Raw genomic sequence first — 12,421 nt, forward strand, 5'->3', positions numbered from 1 at the left:
CTTTTTTCCCTCTGGCGGACAGCAACAAGTAAAAACTAATGTAGAATTCATCCTCGGACATAATACATAAAATGTGATCATATTTTCTGCTTCTCAGCTGAAACATATTGATCTGATTATTCTTTGGAACAAAACATGGAGGAGGACAATTCCTCATATATAAAAATAAATTATTTAATGTAGATATCTGAACACATATACAGTCATATTACATGTGTAGATCAATAAATCATTTTTGCAAAGCATTTTATCATCTATGGAGATAAGGAACCTAGATGAAATTAAGTCTCATTTTACCGCATTATGCCTGTTTAGTATATGCATTAATAGCATCGATCTTGGTGGAGTCGGACCTCCATGAAACTACAGAGGAGTAAAGATAACCCAGAAAGGAGAGAATCACAGAAAACACAGGGGAAAAAAAGACATTGTGAGAGGAGCTTGATCAATGACATAAGAGACAGCTGACTGCTTATGCTGAATTTCTGCGACTGCCTAGCGTGCCTGTACTGCACATAGCTGAGAAGACGTCGTCAGAAGATTTCATGAGAAGTTTCTCATAAAACTGAAACCTCAGCACAGCGCAGGACGCAGTCACCTGATTTAGGAGGGCCTAGGACGGAGCTGGAGAAGAGGAGCTGTGGACAGACTGCAGGCAGACAAATCGGTGAGCACAGGACGGAGTAAGATGCAGAAGAAAAGCTGCACAATACTTAGAGTCATGTTGGGTCACGGGCTGAGTTCTTTTTGAATTTTTTTTCTTTCTTTTTTTTTTAAACTGACAAACTATAGCACGCTCATATCGCAAGGAGAAAAACAGAAGACTACGAAACTAGACAGGAACATAAAAGGGATAACAGTGAGCGTGACGTTAGACATCACCCTGGTGAATCCCAGCATGTCAGATAGCAGACCTTGCTCTGGCTTGCTGACACCAACGCACCCCTTTTGGCTAGGATGCCGGCCACTTGGGCACCGTGCTGTGGGACTGCCCACGCAGCGCTCAGCGGGGACGGGGCACAGCCAGACGGGACCCTTCTGCCCCAGCAAAACACCCTTTGTCCTGGGAAGAGCTTGGCTGCATTTCTAAGTGCGTGCTCAGTGCAGCCACAGCTTTAGGTGAGCAACCAAGGACAGACTCGGGAAGGAGACATGCCCTGTATTATGGAGATAGGTATACCAGGAGAGAGCAGCTCTCCCTTCTGGCCTTGGGGTCTAGGAAAAGAGGCGCCACTAAGGGAACAGTACACCCTCCACCCCTCGGCATACTACTTAACTACTGCCATCAGTTGCAGAAATCCTACAAACAGCTTCGCTCACAGACGCCTCCGTTCACTCTCTAAGGACTATCCATTTTGTACGAGCAGTGGGGCGCACAGATAGGCAAAATATGATGTATGTGTGTGTGTGTATGTATATGCGCGTGACCAAAACGGTATATGATTCTGCACCTAGAGACTGCATTATAATACCTATACTCAAGAAGACAAGAAAAAGTTTTCAAAGAAAACTTAATTTATCATTTTCCAATTTTTGGATTTTGAAACTTAAATAATCTTCTTTTAACCTCTTAAAAAAATGCAGCAGGCCTTTTTTTTTTAACGGTCTGTAGTGCAGCAGGCTGCTGAGGCAGCAGCACATTCTTGGATTACAATTTTTATTTATTATTTTGTTGCACTCTCTGTATTTTTCTTACAACACAGACAGAGAAGGGAAAAGGCAATTTTCAGAAGTTTATAACTCAACTCTATCACAATGAAATGTCATTTAGTAGACAAGAAAGTGGGGAAAGAAGGACATTTATGGCAAATCACTGTCTTCAGTACTTTTTCCTTGCCTCTTTTTAAACGCCTGTAGAACATACCAACAAAGCTTATGGAAAAATTCACAAAAATGCTACAGTGGAATATGTAAAGCAATCCCCACACTATGCATGCCTCTCCTTTTAGGTGCTAATATCCAAATACATTTGTAAACATGTAAATCTATGCTTTGCAAAAGCAGGATGGTGCATTATGATGGTTTTATGACTGGGGGGGCTAAGGCAAGGCATTCCAAACTCATGACAGTAACATTATAGCCATACCCTATAACATGCATTTATCATAAATTTTACTGGAATTTACTTTGGAAGTATTCTAGCAAGCACTTATAAATATATTTAAGGAAACTTACTGAATTCTTCCACCTGTAAAACTTTAACTGCTTTGTGCTTAATTAACATGAACCTCAGAAGGAAAGGAAAAAAATATCACACAAAGGACCCACATTTCTCCTTCATTGCAGGACTTCAGTGGAGATTCTCTTCAGCTTTGGTAACACTAAGCAAAGTCAAACCAGGCACTAGAATGAATTTAAATAAATTTACTCTCCAAAAATCATAACTTTAAAATTAATACTCTGAATCGACCTGAGTTAAGGGAAAGTTCTGTGCCTATTGAAATACAAAGAATGTCATAATGTCTATGCTGAAAGGTTTTTCTTTTCTAGCTGCTATGCGCTATTACCTTCCAAAAGGATCGTCGGTAGAGGCTACACTGCTCCAAACTGTGAGGACACGTGGAGTAAAAATATGAAGAAAAGGAAACATTGCAATGAGCAGGTATTTTAAACTTACAGCTGTGAATAAAGTTGATCAAATCTTTGTGCTGCTGGAAGAAACACGGAGCGGTAAGCAAGGTGCAAGTAAGGTGGTGAAGGATGCCCAAGTCACCACTTTTAGATATTTTATTGAGTATGCTTGCAGATAAATAAATAGGGAAGCAATACATGCATCCGGAGTTCATCACACGCGAATAACTGTCCAAATCTCCAACATCACTCTGGAGGACTGAACTCCAGAGGACTCTGGACAGGAACAGGCAAGTTTTATCTAATGTATTTGAACATTTCATTGTTATTCACAGAAATAAGCTCAGACTTCTGCTGGGATAATGAGTACTGTTTTCAGCATCTGCACTTACTGTTTCCGAAAGCTGTGTGAGAATCTGAAAAAACAGGACAAATGAATTTTGCCTTCAAGCCCATTCTAGCAGATGCAAAGACATAGACGACATGCATAAATTGGACATAATGACATCTAATTGAGCTAATGTCGTTTTATCTCATCCCTTGTAAGGAGCAAGAAGGTGCAATGCCACAGCCGAGGCATAATCTCTCCTGAGGCAGAGAACCAAAGCCCCAAAAGTCAGGGCTCTTTAGCAGCCAGGAGGGGAAGCCAAGACCAGCGGCGCTGGTCCAGCCGGGGTGCATCGCGCTCGGCGCCTGACAAGCAGCTCGGGGGCACGCGCCAGCGTTGCCCTGGCTCCCTGCTGGCATCCAGCACACTGCTGCCTACAGGCTTTTTGAGCCAGGGCATATCCTGTGTTTAATTGCCCTGATGGATTTTCCTTCCAATAGTGTTCTGGGGTTATTTTCTAATTATCTTTTGGACCCAGGTAAGCTTTTGGTACTGATGCAGGATAATGTGAACAAGTTTCACAGTTCTCTGTGTTACCAAATACATTACTGTGAGTGGATTTTTAACTAATACACAAGTAGACATAATAGAGGTAAAAAGGCAAATGTATTCCCGGGTATGTACTGTGCACGGCTACCAAAGGCATGCTGTTGGCAAAACTTATTTAGTACTTTTCCAGTTTTTTTTCTAAAACATATGACCGAATAGAAGCCAGTTATGATGAACTGGCTTCACCAGTTATCATGGTGAGGAGGAAAACAAAGAAGTACTGAAGTATTTTATAAAAGAGTTTTCAGGCTCACAGGTAAAGAAAGCTGTAATATTTATAAATGAATCCTTACTCTGGTGCTTTCTGCTGGTGCTCATACAAAGGCTGCAAAACTAACTTGAGGAAAGGATTTGAAGAGCAGAAAATAAATAATAAATTCAGTATTATGTAATCCACATATAAAAAAAATACCATTTCTGTATCTTAGATTCTGCAATAAGGTTGAGAGTGGATTTCACAAGAACAATAAAGAAGTATCATTAGACATGGTGTAAAGGAAGAAAACGTATGATAATAATATAATAATAAGCATAATAATGTCATATGCGGCAGGAAGCTTTTTGTTAAGTATAACATTTTTTTCTAACTGCAATACAGAGTCTTAAAATAATCTCGACATAGGTATTCTTTGTAAAAAACACAGTCACTAAAAAGTTACACTAATTTAAACAAAATTAATAAAGAAGTGTTCTGCTTCTTTTATCATCTTTTTACCTCTCATCATTTATCATGCAAATTAAATTGCAGTAATAGAAAACGTAAAGCAAACAAACTCTGCAGTATATTGAAACCTCTATCCAGCCAGAGATAAGGTTGAATATTAGAAGGAAAGGTGCAGAAAATTAGCTGTCCATACAATAACTGGGAGGGAAACTGTTTTATTTAGCCTGGAAGGATTTTCGTTGCAAACTGACTAAATTAAAATCCAGTCTATTGTACCCAGTATCATACCAGAAAACTCCTTTTCCTTGCACTTTTAGATAAATTTTCATTGATCTCATTTTATGCATAATTACATTTTTAATGAAATGTACAATATTTTCAAGCTAATTTTAAATGCCTTCTCCCTCTCCTTCCTCGATTCCCCTTACCTCCTCCCACTATATACACACTTACTGCTTGCTGGATTACCATTTCTGATAAATTGCTGGACCAGAAAGGAGCATTACCAAGATGAAATAAATTACTTCCATCTTTTGCAGCTCTGAAGTGGTAAATTAAGCTTAAAAATACCCAATGTCTAATTATGCCACCTTGTAATTCTTTCCAAACACAGTTATTTTATTTCATGTAATAATTTTATTTGCTAAAGGCAACCCTGAAAAACACACAGAATACTGTATGAAGTCCCCTTCCTCTACCAGTAGCATTGACCATAACAATCAGCACTCTTTTGAAAGTTAAAACTCCTCTGGCAATAAGAGGTTTTAATCACAAAATAAGAGTGGTTATCTTAGTTTTAAAATATTAGGAAATAATTGATTCTTAGCATTGAAAACTTGGCTCACTGCCAGAAATTTTCAACGTTCTTTTCTTCCTTGAACTATTTTTGGTGACATCATACTCTTTAAAGCAAAAGGGGAAATTGCATGGGCAAACCATGAACAAAAAGCTCAGCTTCTAGCCCTCTTCAGATACCCTACATCTTATTTTCCACTTTGATTGGGGAAAGGGGAGAAACAGATAGAGGTTATTTTGTTCACGTGGCAGGCAAAGTTGGAAGGAATACATTGCAACGTGAGAGTCATCACGAGGGACAGCAGAAAGATGCCTCAGAGAAGTCACTAAGTAGAAACAACAGTACAAAAATGAGAATGACAAAAGACCAACTAGAAGATGTAAACTGCAGCTGGTGGACGATACGATGCTTTCAAAACAAGTACCATAACATGACTTTGTGCATAGCACATCGCCTTACATTACTGAATATCCTTTCCCTGCCCTTTTTATATGCCAAGTAGCTTCGGACCTCCCAGACCCTATTCCTTAGGCCACCACTACCCTCCAGTTCATGGCTTCACACACTGCTGCCTCCACAAGTCATCACACTCTGCACTGTTCTTCTGGAAATGCATACAATTTCTCCTGTGCTTCTCCTTCCCCTGGGCAAATAATAGTGTCTTTTTTCCTGCTCTCCTCTGGTTTTCCTCCAATTACTTAGTATCTTTTCCAAAGTGCAATGCTTTAACCACATATTGAAATGTAAGTGATGCCTTGCAGGCCCTGATCAGTGCAAAGCAATAAGTATGTCTTTATATATAACGCTCTTGATAACACACCCGAGAATGCATCAACACCAAGACACTAATACACACCATCACACTGTCAAGTCACCATCAATTTGCGGTTATCTCTGTAAATTTTTTGCAGTTCTGCTACCTAGCCAGTTTCTCTCCACGTTGTATTTAGGAAGGAAAAATAAATAAGTATGGCCATTTGTGGGTTTCTTAATTGAATTTCAACTCCATAATCTCAGTCCGGTTTTCAAACTTGCCAAGATTATTTTGAATTCTTATCTTGGCCTCCAACGGGATAGCAATGTTTCCACTCCCAATGTTTCCTCCACTGGTCTTAAAAATGTATTCACTGTTTCATCAGTCATAGATCTGAACTTACTGAACAGCTGCTATTCCAAGACTGATCCTCGTGGGTCTCCATTTCATTTATCTATCTTCTCAGTTTATAAACAAACTATTGATAATTGCACTTTGAATATTTTCCTAGGAAATGTGTACCCATCTTACAGTATTTCAGTGCAGACAGTTGTATGCAGAGCTGCGTGGGACAGTGCCAAAGCATTATTGAATTTAAAGTACATCACATCTACAGCCTCCTCCTAGTCAGCAGACAAGTTACTCCATTGAAGAGGGAAATTAGACTGACTGGACATGATCTGCTTATCAAATCCATATTGTTATCACATCCATGTTGTCCTTTTGTCAAATGTCTTTTCTCCCTGGGCTATATTTAAGATCAATTGCGATTTCATCTGGACGGGCCACGAACATCCATTGCACTGAATAAATAACGGTAACTAATGACTAACAAAGCTGAGTCAAGAGAAGGGAACCAGGGATTAGGAGAAACGCTCATGAGATGGGATAATCCTGAAGTAAAGCAGTAAGAGGGAACATGAGAAAACTGGCAAGGATGTGGACAGGAAAGGGAAGAGTGCCGAAATGGAAAACAAAGCCTGAAAACCCCTGAAATGAAAGAGCAACAGAAGAGCGTCAAATCAAGCTGAAGCGTCGTGATAGAGGATTAGGAGTTTAGAGCAGACGCAGAACAGTGGAAATGAGGTTGAATAGAATGTCCCATAGCCAATGGGAAGAGGAAAGACACTTAAATTCAAATCAATATTTCACAAAGGACTTACCATTATCCAGCACCGCTCTGAGAATTAAGTATTTCCATCAGAAGTCTTGTCCCAGTGCACTAACATGACAGACAACATGAGCCTTTCCAGATGCGGAAATTCAGATAGGCTTACAGACCTGCAAAACAAAATAATTTCTGAATCTCTCCATGTGAATGAATGGGACAATTGCATAACACGTGAAAAAATATTACTGCCTAGAAAGCATCTTTACAGGCAACAGAAAACCGGATCCTGAAATCAGAGCCAGGGTAGTGAAAAGAAAAAAGAAATAGTCTAGAAAGGTAAATACTGGAAGAGAGGAACGATACATCGCAGAGCAAAATCTGACCTTCAAGACGCACCCCCGTTTTATGTTAAATCGCAGTTGTGAAGCATGAACAATGTAATAGTCTTTCATAAATAAATGACAGGTCTTTGTGCTGAACTGAAATTAAAAAATTGTAAAACTACCACAGATCAACAACAGCAAAGAACAATAATGACAGACTGCTAAAACTCAGTTGCTACTAAATAGAAACTTTATAAAAAGAAGATGGTTTTCACTGGTACATGTCGAGATGCTCTGCAAATGATGTGTGTTTATAAGTGAGGGGAAAAACAGAAGGGAGAAGAAGGGACTGGATAGACAAAGAAATATCTTGTGCAGAGCAAAGGGACTATTAAGTCACAAAAAGACCAGCTAAAGACCAGATAGAATGGAAATCCATGGCTGCAAACGTCCAGCAAAAAAGATGCCTTGTGAAAGGGAAATTAACTCAAACTAAACATGAAGTAAGAGTATTTAAAATTTTAAATACAAAATCTTTACGTTCCCTTGGCGTCCAAAGGTACTGAACGCGTCCACGTTTCTCAAAATGCATCCTGTGTAAGACAGACCATTTACATTTGTTCTGGGTGTCTTCATTTCATACGTGCCTTTTTAAGCAAACCACTGTACAAACTAAAAAGAATTTACCCATGTTAACTGCTCTATACGCTCTAGAAAAAAATTAAATTGCTGATCAGAGCCAAACAGGGATAAACCACAGTTGACCGTCTCTGCATATGAGCTACCCATATACAGCAAAGCAGAGGGAAGTCTGTAATTGCCATCTGTTTTTTTCTGATCTTCGTGATGAAGAGCGTGTGTAGGTACTGAGGTGGTGCCCACGAGAACAGGCACGTGGGGTGCAACCCTCGTCTCCCCTGGCCTCACGCTTGTTTCTGCCGGCCCCGGAGGTGCAGGCTCCCCAGGAGACCTCGGTGCGAGCATAAACCCTCCTGACGCACCCTCGACCCGGACAACACTCAGCAGTTTGGGGACTCTGCACAGCGAGCATTTTAACATGTACTCTACCCAAAAATGTTTCTCTAGGCCCAGTCGGTTACAACGGACACCTGAATATTGCCTTGATTGTGCTAGTATATCTTGAGACTGGAACTGTTTTCAATAGAGTGCATTTTCAAAATAATCCCAGACATTTGGCAGGGAAATTGCAAAAGCTGCTTGTAGGCTATACGTAACTTTTAACACACAAAAACAATTATTGCCTTCATTTAAATGGCTCTCCAAATGGATCCAGTTCATGTGCTGGAAAGTCAAAGAGCTGGAATTGAATTTACATTTAGGAATGTAAACTTCAGAGCAGTGTTGAACAACATGCTCTTACCTGTAACTCCCATTTCCAGCTTAGGTGAAAATAAACATAGAATTGACTGGCAACGTAGCTGTATGCTTGGGAAGCCAGTGCGGAAGGCTAAAGGCAGGGACGGGAGCAACATCGCACAGATAAACTCTTTCTTTTTACACAAGCATAACCAGCTCCCACATCCTATTATTGCTGCTACTGCTTTATTAAAATGCATAAAGCAGCCAGAAGCAAAGACACCAATAAATTCTTCTGTAAAAGCAGAAATGTTTTTTTCAAATGGCTCCCTTAACACTAATAATCACAGCTCTCTTATGTGTACTTGACTCTGGTTAACCTTTTTCTGGCACTTTTTAACTTCTCCAAGTCAGGTACTAATATGGAACTAATGTGGGGTTTATTTTCCCTATAGGAATAGCAGAAAGAGCACTGCACATTATCGTAATCACGCAAGCTCCTTCCAGAAACTGCAGGACTTTAGATCAAAGCATCCGCATTATGGCACAGGAAAAGAATTTAATAACAATTGTGGGACTGAGCATTTTTTTAATGTTAAGGGTTTTTTATTGAATATTAATCCTATAAAATGCTCCTGAAAGTTGGCAGAAGGAAAACTGATGTCCCAAATAGTTACCATAGCCGTCCACATTTTAGGGATGCAATTGCAATGTAATCAAAACTCATCACGCCATTAGCAGAAGGACAACAGGAAAGGAGACACTTTCTACTGCATCATGCTGCTTGAAACAATCAAAACTGTTGGAAAAGAACTCATAATTGTTAGCCTTAACTAAGCACTTAAAGTTTGCCTGTTTTTTGGTTCATGGTTGGCAATTTCTTTCAATACAACTCATACTCAATATTTGCACTTTCAATTTTACCTTCTATTAAAGATTTGCATTATATTTCATCTCCCAGCGGAACAGAGATGCTGGGAACATATCTGCTGTGAAAATGAACAAGAGGTATCCAAGAGTTTTTCCCCCTCTATTTCTAACTGCTGGATACTTTTCAATTTTTTTTTTTTTCCATCGAGGAGGTCACTCCAGCTTCCTGACGCTGCTGCAGTCGTGTTCCAGCTGCATTAATCCATGCCCTGCTGAGCTGCTGGAGAAACAGGAATTCATTTGACACCAGCAGGGGAAAGGCAGAAGGAAAAATTAAGGGGAAAAAAAAGAATGAATAAATAATTCAGGCTATGGATGAATACTTGAACAAAGCAGCATCTGTGTGTGAGGGAACATCAGGATGTACCAGAATAGATAAGAGCACCAACCAGCAAAAGCATACATTATAAAAGCAAAACAAGTTTATCTGTCCAGGGCTCAGAAAAGAGAGCTATCTATGAGCGTTACTCGAACACATGCATTCAATACCCAGGGATGAGACCTGTCTGCCAGCCATTAAGTGTTGCAGATAAAATAGCTAAAAAGCCAAGTGCTGTTTGAACGCCGTGTTTAGGACCTTTTTCAGATGTACACTTCTGAGTCAGCCCGTGCTGTCTGGGTTTGATGGAGCAGATGGCTTAGCTGCTACTGAATAAAGAAACACTCAGCAAAACTTTTCCTTTTGTTTTCTAAGTGCCCAACAGCCCCAGTCATTTGCTCTTGTATTTGCTGGGTTACTTATGAAACCGATTCTTGCAGCCTGGGTAAGGGACCAACACCACAAAGAACAACTGAGGCTTTAAATTCCATTTTGGTCTGGTTCATGAGCTAAACACCATATAGAAGATTTTGTCACGCACTGAAAACAAGGTTAGGAATGTAATGACTGACTACATTCGCACACAATACTGAAGAGGACAGGAGAGTATGGCACATCTCCACGGCACAAATACTCCACGTAGCAGAGCGTGGGATTTGTGTATTTTAAAATGGACTTGCCATTAGCTTCTTGCAATGAGAAGCTGCCAACTTTTCCTTTACTGGATTAAATCATAACTCTTTGCTTTATTAGGTATTACTAGACCATATTAACATGCTGTTCAGTTAACAGTCTGAAACCAAGCACGTGCAGAAACTACTTTTATCATAGCCTCCTTCTCATAGGTTTCTGGGTTTGATGACACCACTGTGGAGACAGTTTTCCTAGCTGTTTATTATACAGACATCTTAAAACAATAAACGTGATAGTGACTGACCAAGTGCAATGCAGAAGATCAATTGCTCCCTTGTGGTCCCATGCCAGCATCTCCACCGTGAACTTTATAATCACCTGTGAGCTGTTACAATGAAGCCTTTCAAACAACCTGTATGTCTGTTCTGCTAAGGTAAAAAAAGCAATTTGCCCGCAATGAGTCTCAAGGCATGCACGTTCAAGAACTCAGTGCCATGCCGTTAAAAGCCATTAAGATAAAAAACAAATTAATACATTTTGAAATCCCAGTGTTTTACCAATGCAGGCTTGAACACTTATGAGCATTTGGCTTTATGTTACACCAGACAAATCAATGCAGCCTCAAATCAGGCCGCCAGATGTGGAGTATTTACTTATGCATTCTCATTGTTTGTGACAGGTCAAGTCAAACAGAAACATGCTGGTGAGTCAACCTCTGTTTTCCCAGCTGCCTTGCATGCACGCTCCTGTGGACACTTTTCTGTAAACAGGTTGACCACATTTGTGACACGTCTGGAAGTTATTTCAGAGAAGGAGTGGTGCTGCATAGCATCTGAGTCTGGGATGCACAAAAAGGTCCCTCACAGGGGAAAGATCAGAATTCAGTATGATTGCAGGAAGGGAAGTTGTTAACTTTGCTATTCGAGACAGAGTGTCCTGCCAAACTGCGCAGGCAAAATTAAAGGAAGCAAGACAACAACAACAAAAAAAACCCTTGCACAACACAAAATTATGGACAACATAGATCTTAAAAATCAACAAGGTGGGTGCTGCAGTAAAGATTCAAGGTATAAACTACGGATTCTGACACTAAAAAATTAATTTTCACTCATATGAAAAATTTGCATCTATGCAATACCAAGGAATACATGTGCTATCAGATACACTGAGGAATCACTGAGTATTTGGCATTTGGGAGTGGTGAGAACATCAAATGGTTGTGGACATCTCAGCAATCTACAATGTTTTACCATATTAGATATTCTGCCATTACTTAATGTTGCTTTAAAACTCCGAGTAATTCAGTTCTCTCTCCTTTCTTTGAAGGACTTTGGCATAGTCTTAAAGATTTCATGGGTTGGTTGTTTTTTCCTTGCTATTGCATAAAAATTTCTTTCAGTCACTCATCTTTGGTTTGCAATGTGGACATCACACTAGGTAACATTTTTTTCTGTCATTGCTCACAGTCTTTGGCATTTTTGTATGCTCATGTTCCTGCTTGGTCACCACTTAGCCAAGCTGCACAAATTTAACTCTCTTAATCTCTTCTCCTTTCCTATGAACTTGTTTGGCTGTTAAAAAAAGCTACCGACGGGGTCACTTTCTTGGTTTTGTGCATGCTGTCCAAAATCGTACTGGTAATTTTTCCTATATTACATTGCAAACTCATATGTAGCTTGCCATCTATTGTTACCCTGAAATGTCTGTAGCATTACCACACCCCAAGCTTTTCCTGTTGGATATACCTGTGATGGATTACTACTTTCACACACAGGCAGCTATATCATCTGTATCTTCTCAAGGCTGAATTTCATTTTTCCCTTCCTGCTTCTAACTTCTACAAACAACCTCATATCACCTGTACACAACTCCTCCCTTATCATCGTTCTCCAACGTGAGTTTGATGGTGCTTACTTCATCTCTCATGTTATTAAAGGAAATGCATAGTATTAATTCAGGACCAGTAACTTGGCTCTAAATAAAATACCACCTCAGAATTATACATTTTGCCCTTACTGCTGTTATCGAGGTTTCAATTCAGTGGACAGTGAGCCCCTGGGTTCACT

General features: G+C 39.8%; 1 protein-coding gene across 2 annotated transcripts in view; it reads right to left on the reverse strand.

Annotated features, from left to right (window-relative positions):
- The window catches only part of ZFHX3 (zinc finger homeobox 3), a 752,695-nt gene that overhangs the window by 684,924 nt on the left and 55,350 nt on the right, over positions 1-12,421 (reverse strand). For both annotated transcript variants that reach the window (XM_068955804.1, XM_068955803.1), the window contains one exon: positions 6,886-7,003. The gene's annotated coding sequence lies outside the window, so the exon portion shown is untranslated. The remainder of the gene's footprint in view (positions 1-6,885; positions 7,004-12,421) is intronic.

The sequence above is a fragment of the Struthio camelus genome, chromosome 10, assembly GCF_040807025.1.
Source record: "Struthio camelus isolate bStrCam1 chromosome 10, bStrCam1.hap1, whole genome shotgun sequence".
Classification (NCBI taxonomy): domain Eukaryota; kingdom Metazoa; phylum Chordata; class Aves; order Struthioniformes; family Struthionidae; genus Struthio; species Struthio camelus.